This window comes from Cupressus sempervirens, chromosome 5 (genome assembly GCF_028749045.1).
Source record: "Cupressus sempervirens isolate cs-2001-9-10 chromosome 5, ASM2874904v1, whole genome shotgun sequence".
Taxonomy (NCBI): Eukaryota; Viridiplantae; Streptophyta; class Pinopsida; order Cupressales; family Cupressaceae; genus Cupressus; species Cupressus sempervirens.
Genome location: NC_143122.1, coordinates 938,999,152 through 939,008,352, shown reverse-complemented (window position 1 = coordinate 939,008,352; position 9,201 = coordinate 938,999,152).

The following is a 9,201-nucleotide window of genomic DNA, read 5'->3' as shown; positions in this document are numbered from 1 at the left end:
TTTTTGCATTTGAACAGATTTTTGGTAGGTTTAACTGAGTTTGCGAACTCTATTCTGAATGGGAAATGATCTAAACCAACATTATGCAAGATGAAGGATTGAAAGGTTGCATCTGTCCTACTAAGGTCTCCTTTAAATAAAAATCTATCTAATTTTTGTGCTATATTATAGAATTAGAGTCTTTAATTATTCCATGTGTATACTTCATTGATAGTAGATATATCCATTAAATTATTTCCCTCAATCTACTCCTTCAAATTTTTTCTTGCTTGAGATAAAATTTGTGATCCACCATATTTTTCTTCTAGTTTTGCTATTGCATTAAAGTCTCCTCTAATGAGGAAGTTATCTCTAGGATGAGCTTCAATGAATCTATTAATTTCCTTCCACAAGTATTTTTTATCAGATTTTTGAGTAGGGCTATATACATTAATGAGAGTTAGTTGAAAATTATGTCTATAGCTTTTGATTTTACCACCCATCCAATTCTTGGCTGAGGCTAATCTTATGAAATCAACTTTCCTAGGATTCCATATGATTCCAATTCCTCTTGAGGCTCCATTTGACTCACTTAGTTCCATTTTCCAATTTTACCCATTTTCTTTTCTAGTTTGATACCTTCTTCTTTGTTTAGTTTGGTCTCTTGGTCTAGAATTAAGTTGCACTTCAATAGGTACTTTTTGCTAGGAGCATTGAGACCCCTAGCATTCCAAGTAGTAATCTTCATGGCTATTTGGGAAGGAATTCCCCCTTCCCTAAATTTAAAACCTCATTGACATTTTTATGATTATTTGCTTGATCTGACGCATTTCTTAATTATATTAAGGTGTTCCTTCCTCTTTTCATCTTTTGTTTCCCATTGTTTGGCATCTTATTACCCCCTTTATTGATGGAGATACCTAAGTTATTAATATGGTTTTGTACATTTTCTTTGATTGTAGGGGTCAATGTATCTTCAATTATTGCTTCTTCTTCTTCTTCTATTTATTTAACTAAATGATCCCCAATGTCTAGTTATGTATTAATCTCTTCTCCTTATTGATCTCTAGATCCCTTATCCTCTTCTATATCCTATTCTGTGATATTTATTACCCCAAACTCCTCCCATGTTTGACTACAATCCCATTCATTTCCCTGATTTTGTACTCCTACTTTGTTTTCTTTCCCTTATGTATTATTGATTATATTTATTTTTTTTAAATATTATATTTCAATTGGAATACTGTGATCCTCATTATTAGTCTTAACTTTATTATGATAAGATTCATTTTCCTCATCTCCAAAGGGATCTTTCCCATTAGTTGGAGTTTGCCAAAATTTGTGCATTCTATTCTTTGCTCTCTTTATGATTGTGATGTTCCCCCAGTGTTTTGAAGATGCTAGGGTGATGTAATCTAGCTATGTTTGTTCCTCCTTTTGGGTTTTTGTTAACTGATCTTTTTGGTTACTTATAAATTTTGATGATGGTCTATCCATTTCCCTTTATTTTCAGCTATAATTTGTCTTGTTTTTTTCCTTCCCTTCTTCTATAAACTTTCCTTCTTCAACCTATAATTCCTTCATCTTTTTATTTTTCCCTTCCTCTTAGTTGTGTTCCTCCTTTCTCATTAACTATTTATTTTTTGATCTTTGTAGTATGTTTCACTACCTCATTGTTACTACTTTCTAGTGAGACTTTCTAAATGTTTATAAGATCTAATCTGCAATCTCCACTTTCCAACTACTTTTCTGATCTTATTTCTACATTTTGACCCTTATCTTGGGTGTTGTATTCTTTGGTTCTTTTAAAATCCCCATTTTCTTTGCCACTTATAATTTTTCTTGGATTTGTTGTAATTTTAAGACTCTCTAATTTTTGGATTTGATTGTCATGTTCTTTAGGTATTCTTTCACCCAGAGTTATTTGATCTTCAATTTCATTCTAACTTAATAACAAATTATGTCTGATTTTATGAAAGCTTTCTAGACTAAAATTCAACTCCTGGAGAAAACTATCTTCTTACTAACAGATAATAAACTGATTAAAGCCATTGATTTTGTTATTCATTTCTTCAGTACTTTTGGATATTACAATCCCTTCTAATCTCTCAACTTTCTCTCGTTTCTTGTTCCTATCATTCAGTGAATTCCCTTTTGATAAGTAGGAGATAATTTCCATAGCTAGTCAAATTGTGATATTTCTATCAGGATTTAACTGTGTCATTTTGAGTCAAAATCATTGACCCATGTTTTATGAGTAGTGATTCAACATGAATCCATCTCTCATGAGAATAAATGGAACACCCAAGAAGTCTTGGTGCTTCACCCCTGTGAGCATCACCTAGATCCAATGAGTAACATGTGTTTCATTTATTCTCATGAGAGATGGAGTCATGTTGAATCACTACTCATGAAACATGGGTCAATGAGTTTGACTCAAAATCACATAGTTAAATCTTGGTAGCAATCTCACAAATTCTCTTTTGATATTCTATTTGTCTGGCTAGTTCCATAATTATTGTTCCTCCTTCTAATAGCTTTGATTTTCTATTGTCCTGACTCTAAATGTTGTCCTTATTGTCCCTCTTTCCACTCTCTAATTCCTTTCTAATTTCAATATCCAAATTCTTCTTAATTTGATGCATTATGTTAAGGTTTTCTTTAAGGATTGAGGTTCTATTTATCTGCTCACTAGTATTGTTTGGATGGATTCTTATGATATCTCCAATATCCCCTACATATCTAGATAGAGTGAGATTATAAATGGATCTATTTTTGCTAATCTTTTTAGATATAGTTTCTCTCATACCTAGCTCTGTATTTAAGAGAAAACTAATGTTGTTAGTTTTATTATAGTTAGGATCAATTCCTATAAGATTACCTAAACCTTGTCTAATTTTGTTTAATATTCACATTTGATTTAGTTTTGAGGAAGACTTTGACAAATATACCAAGATAGAGTTATGTAATTTTTTAAAATTTGCTCATTACAATTGGGTATCCAAACTATAAATTTTATAGAATGTCACTTAAAAAGGAAATACGATTATGAAATAAATTCATTCCTTATTTCTTTATTTTGACAATGTAAATACAATAAATACTTAGAAAAAGTAGAGATACCTGTTCTTTGCTGAATTTTTTTAGCCAATTTACTAGTTTATGAAATTTCTCTTGGGGTCCATTCCAATATGCAAATTCACCTAACTCTTAACATTCACTCCATCTATTCTCATTGAATTTATCACTAATGATTTAAATATTTTTGGATGTGAACGGATTCAAAACACTTGAACTAGTTTTGTTGGTGCTAAATACAAACTTAGAATCTAGATTTTTATGTTTAGGGCTATTCTTTGCAAATTTTCTATGGGATGGAATATAGTCCTTTGGGATTTTAGCTAGCTGATTGAGATTAAGGGGTTTCTTTTTGAGATTTGGAATATTCACAGATCGATTCAGGCCAACAGGAACACTATTTGCTACAAATAATTTTGAAGGCTTAATTAACCTAGAGTTTGCACTAAGCTCTTCTAATCTATTTTTAGATATGCTTTGGTTAGTAAGGGGTTTTAGAAATTGGGCATACTTAGTACGGGAAAAATTATCTAATTATTTCTTGGCTCGAATTTCATTACTAACCCCTGTATCACCTAATATCTAGTAGTGCAAATTGAAAACTAATACTAACAAGAGCATTAACAAAACTAAACATAGCTAACACTTAAGATAGGACTATATGGTTATCACCACCAAAGGAAGCAAACCAAGAATGGTAGGATCCTTATGGTATAACCCATGATGAAGTGGATGTGTCCCTAATAGGTAGAGATGTATACTCACAATTTGTGCTCAAGCTTCAAGTGGATGGATGGTGTGCATGGAGGATGGTTTTAACAATGGAAGTATGGAGAGATTTTAGCATTATAATAGTATTTTGGTAGTTTTGAAGCTCTCAAAATAGCATTATAATAGTATTTTGGCAGTTTTGAAGCTCTCAAAATAGCATTATAACATTGTGTGAAAGGTGGATGATGTTTGTGAAGGGAGAGGGTTCCATTTATAGGCTAAGGGGTAGAGAGATGGATGGTTGGGATGCAATGATGAAAAAAGGGTGAGGGAGGGTCAAGATGCACTCAAAAGAGAGCACATGGATTGTGCTTGTTTAGAGCCAACAAGGAGGTGACACTTGTCACAAGGAGGATGAGTGTGAGAGGATAGGATAATGGTTGGTCAAAGGAGTAAAGATGGAGGTTGAGTATGTAAGAGGCATGTAAGAGTCATAAATGGAGGTGTAAGAGATGTAAGAGTCATAAAGGGAGGTGAAAAAGATGTGGTTGAGTTTGTTGACTTTGGCTTGGGTTAGCAAGTCTTAACCCTTGTTTAAAGTTTTGCACATGTTTTTGAGGGGGATTAGGATTATCGTAGAAAGGGGGTTAGGGGGTAAGTGGTTTAGCTTTGATTGGATGGGTTAGTTAGGTGGCTAAGTGAGGTTAGTATGGGTGAATGGGTTGGATTAGGAGTTAGGATAGGGTTTAGGAATACTTTTAAGATTTTAGATATTTTATTAAATGATTTATTTAATAAAATGGGGGTATGGGATTAAATTAAGATTTGAGGATTCATTTAATTTAATAGAAGAATAAGGATTTAATTGATAAATTGATTTTGGGTTATCATTTGATTTTATCAGTTGGACTATAGTTAATTAAATTAATTAATTAACTAGGGGATGACGATCAATTAATTAAATAATAAATATTTAATCAGTAATGTCTTAAAAGATGACTAAATATTTCTACCTAGTGGTGTAATCAGATTTAGGTGTCTACAACCCCTACTATATTTTCCTTATGCATCTGATCTATTCCTGATTCTATTGAAGGTTTCAACCTTTTCTCATGCTTACTTACTAGATGCCATTTGTTTCCTAATTCTTCCATTGATTTTGTTATATTTCTCTAAGCCAATGCTTCCCTATTTTTAAGGGTTTCTAAATTTTTGATATTATGTAATCTAGCTAGAGTTGTGAATTTGCCATCATGCTTCTTTGTTGTTGGCTTTGTTTTCTTCGGGGGAACATTCTAAATGAAACCCTTTCCTGGTCTACCTTCTTTCAATTGCTTTCCTTTCCCTATTTTGTGATCTTCCATGATAAGACCATGATTTTTCACTTTCAATTCTATGAATTAGGGTCATTGATTCTAGAAATATCCTTCCAAGAATTTTCTGGACCTGATTTTCCTTGCTTGGAGGGTTATAATGGAGATTTTTTTTTGAAGAATTTCTTATCTATTAGCTTTCGAAAGAAAACTTAATGCGTATTTTGTTTTCAAAAAATGTGATTATTCCGGATTCACTGATGTGTTCAGGATTCATAGCAGAGCCATTTTTTAATCCCTATGGATGTATTTTTGATACACAGTCATTGGAATTTTGTTGAATACATAGACTTGTATTCTTTAGTCTTTTTGGATCTTTTCAGTTTTGTACTCATTTCTTCTTAATTTATCTTTTGAATTAATAATATTTAATGTGTAAGATAAAAAGGTAACAATGAAGGTTAATAATCACATAAATACATATGAATACTTGTGACAAGTATAAGAGAAGAAAAAAGTGATATGTTGGGAAAGAAGCACAAAGGAAAATAAATAATTAAGTGCACACAAAGGCATGGATGAAGAGACTTAATGAGAGAGAACTATAAAAAACAAACCTAGATGGAGATAAGTTGGCCAATGGATTATGGAATAATGATAGATTTGTAATATATTATATGAGATGTGGGTACCTATTAAGGGTTATAGTTAGGAGGAAGGCCAAAAGAAACACAAAAGAAGGAGAAAGGGTAAAAGCTATGTGGTGGCACACTATTATAAACATGGGTGACACTATAAGTAATGGTGGTGGAGTTAATAATGATAGAAGATGAATGAATGATAGAGGGTAGAAGAAGGTTGATATACTAATCATAATAGATGAAGGAACACTACTAGTAGTTCAAGATAATATTCTTTTTGATGAGCACATCATGAATCATATTAGCCAATTGTGTTAGATTTCTACAATTAACCGAAATAACAAGGTCAAGTGCTTATAATTTTTTGGTTTTTCATATGATCATAATATTGATTATTGTCATGGTCATTCTCAATGCTTGCATCGCCATAAAATTATTCCATTAGTGATTTATTAATGCAATGGTTCAAATGAGTTCTCCTTAATGAATAAAGATTACATGTAGCTCATGATATACACATAATACATTTCTTAATAATGCTTAGAAATTAAGTTTTAAATTAAGAAATAAAATAATTAATGGTACATTAGGCAAAAATGTAAACCCTAATGGGATACACAAGGTTAGGTAGAGTGCACAAAAATGATACTAAATAATGAAGCTTAGGTCCTAAAAGTAATGCATATCAATGAAATAACAATGGAAGACATACAACACATACCAATATTACAAAAAAGAGCAATTAGGAAATATTGAGCTTAGTTAATATGTACACTTTAAAATAAACCTCTAGGTCGTGTTGGATTCCATAGGTGCACTAAACATGTGAAGGAAAATAAACTTTTCCTTGAAATCTAAGCTAATTAATATGATACATACACATAGAAAAAATTAAGCTATATTACTTATTTAATAGTTGTTGGAGTGGAACTTTAAAATCAAATTTTTTTGTAAAAAAGTAATTGTGAAAGAACAATCCAATAAACCCTATAACTGATATGATGTATTAAATTTAATGTGGCATAAACTTTGATGTAGAAAATATGTATTTTGGATGTATTCTCTATTTAAACTTCAATGTTGACCTATTGGTACATCATGTTTCAATCCATTTGTCTAGGTTATTTTTGAACTTTTACATCTAGTCTTAATGTTTTTGCACTTCTATTTGATTTACTTGATTACATACACTTTATCATAATGGTCATGCTTTTCTAGATTGACGCTCTATAATAATTGACTTTATGTTTGTGGTAATAATCAAGGACAACAATCTTTAGGAATGCAAGTGCCCTGTAATGGTTATAATTTTTTTTATTCTTTTCAATACAACATCTGCTATATAGATAACATTAGTTTCCAAAGAGAATGTTATGTGCTCTGCAACTTTTCTCGCTCTTTCCACGTTTTGAATTTTGAACTGCCATGGCCCTGGAGGGCCCAAGCATGCTAGAGGCCCTAGTGTGCCTGGACTTGCTTATTGTGCTAGATCTTCATAGGGAAGATTCTCCAGCTTTTTTGGGTTTGGAGTTGGGTCTATCCAGCACTTATGATTCCCCTTTGTCAAGTTTTGGTGTTGACTCTATGCATGAGGTTGGTCCACTACTTCACCCCCCAAGGGAGGGTGGAAATATGTTATAGTTGCTAATAAGGGGGGAAACAAAAAGCTTAAGGATCTCAAGGTCACCCATAGTATTATAGGACCATAAATTTCTTTCCCTGACAGTGTTGTGGAAAACGTTGTTGCCTCCCTAAAAGAATGTGTAGTGGGTTGTTTCATCTCCTTTAGGCCATCGATTGAGATGACTAGGAATTGGGTGGCACACAAATGGCCCGTGAAGGGAAGTATTAGTGTCTCAGCCATGCCCAATGACCTCTTCTACTTTCACTTCATGACCGTTGAGGATCTGGTGGCTATCCTCTCAAGGACTTGGTACTATGGAAAACATTGTCTGGCCTTGGCAAAATGACATCTTGGTTTTGATGCCAGTCTAGAGCTTCAAAGCCTGGCCCTAGTGTGGATCCTCTTGCCTTGACTGCCACTAGAATTCTAGGATAAGAAGATATTGAGATGCATTGGAAACACCTTTGGTCATTTTGTTGCGGCGGACAAGGTAACCTTTCTTAAATCTAGATTTTTCTTTGCTAGATTTTGTATGAATGTTGCCATTAATAGGACTCTCCCGACCATGGTCACATTGTTCTCTAAGTGGGGTAAGCGATTCCAAGCGATTGAATATGAGAATGTTGGCCTATACTACCAAAAATGTGGGTGCTTCGGCCATGTGCTAACGATGTGCAATGTTTAAAAGAACAAACAAAAGATGGACTCACCTGGCATTCATAATGACTCTACTATGTTAGGGGAACCTTTAGCTACTCCTCTCGAAGTAGTTACTGGCAGAAATGGTGAAATAACCAAGTTGAAGGTGGCAAAGAACAAAGTTGAAAAGTCAATTGAATGAAAGAAAGTGTACTATTGGCCAGTTGAAAAGTCCAAATGTTTACGTGTCAGATTAGGTCCCATTTAAATATAAAATGAAAGTTGGATGCCTTCATCCATTAGATCAAAGAAGATCTACAAAGGTCATAATGTCACTATGTAAAGATGCTTGTCAATAATTTATGCTACAAAGTGATGGGAAGGTAGGTGTCTAGTGGGCCATCACATTTCACAAAGCACAATTAGAATCTATTCATTAAGTGCCACGAATGAAAGAAAGTCAATGTCAGATTCTCCAAGCAATGGAATGGTGCCAACTGTTCGCCAGAGTGTACCTAGTTGGAAACAGGGACCTGCATTGCAAAACAAAGAGACCTAACATCATTTTTTTTATCACCGTCAGATCAGAAAGGGATCCACCTTGATCATTATTCTATGCGACAAAGCGACAAGAAGACACATGTATACATAGGGACCCACGGAGGAAGTTATAAAGGGATTCATAACATTTTAATCTCGACCGTCAATTTGAGATCAACGATTGGAATCCAAAAATGCAGTGACCGTTAGAATATGAAATATATGGATTTGGTGCAAAAAGACAAAAAATGAAGAGTAAACAATTTTCTACAAAAAATTTTGAGACTACATGAAGATGAACAATCATGGTGTGTTTTCAGGAATATCATGGATTCAAAATCATCAATAGAAGAGATAGCACATGCTCCTATCACGATACAAATTGGATATTTCCATATTTTATTCTTTATTATATAATTGTTGCTCTACCAAAATTTAGAAATGATAACAACAGACTATAAATGTAATCTCTTTTGACATAAAATTGGTCAACAAACTTGAGAGGGAATGGTTCTATAATTCCATTTACAGTATTTTCTTTTCATGTTTTGTAGTCCATGCATTAGATAGTTTTGCACTTACAGTTGAAAGATAATTGTGTATGATCTTGTAAATAATTAGATGGATTCCACTTCGTTTTGATATTTGTAGAACAATAATTCAATTTGTTGCTTCA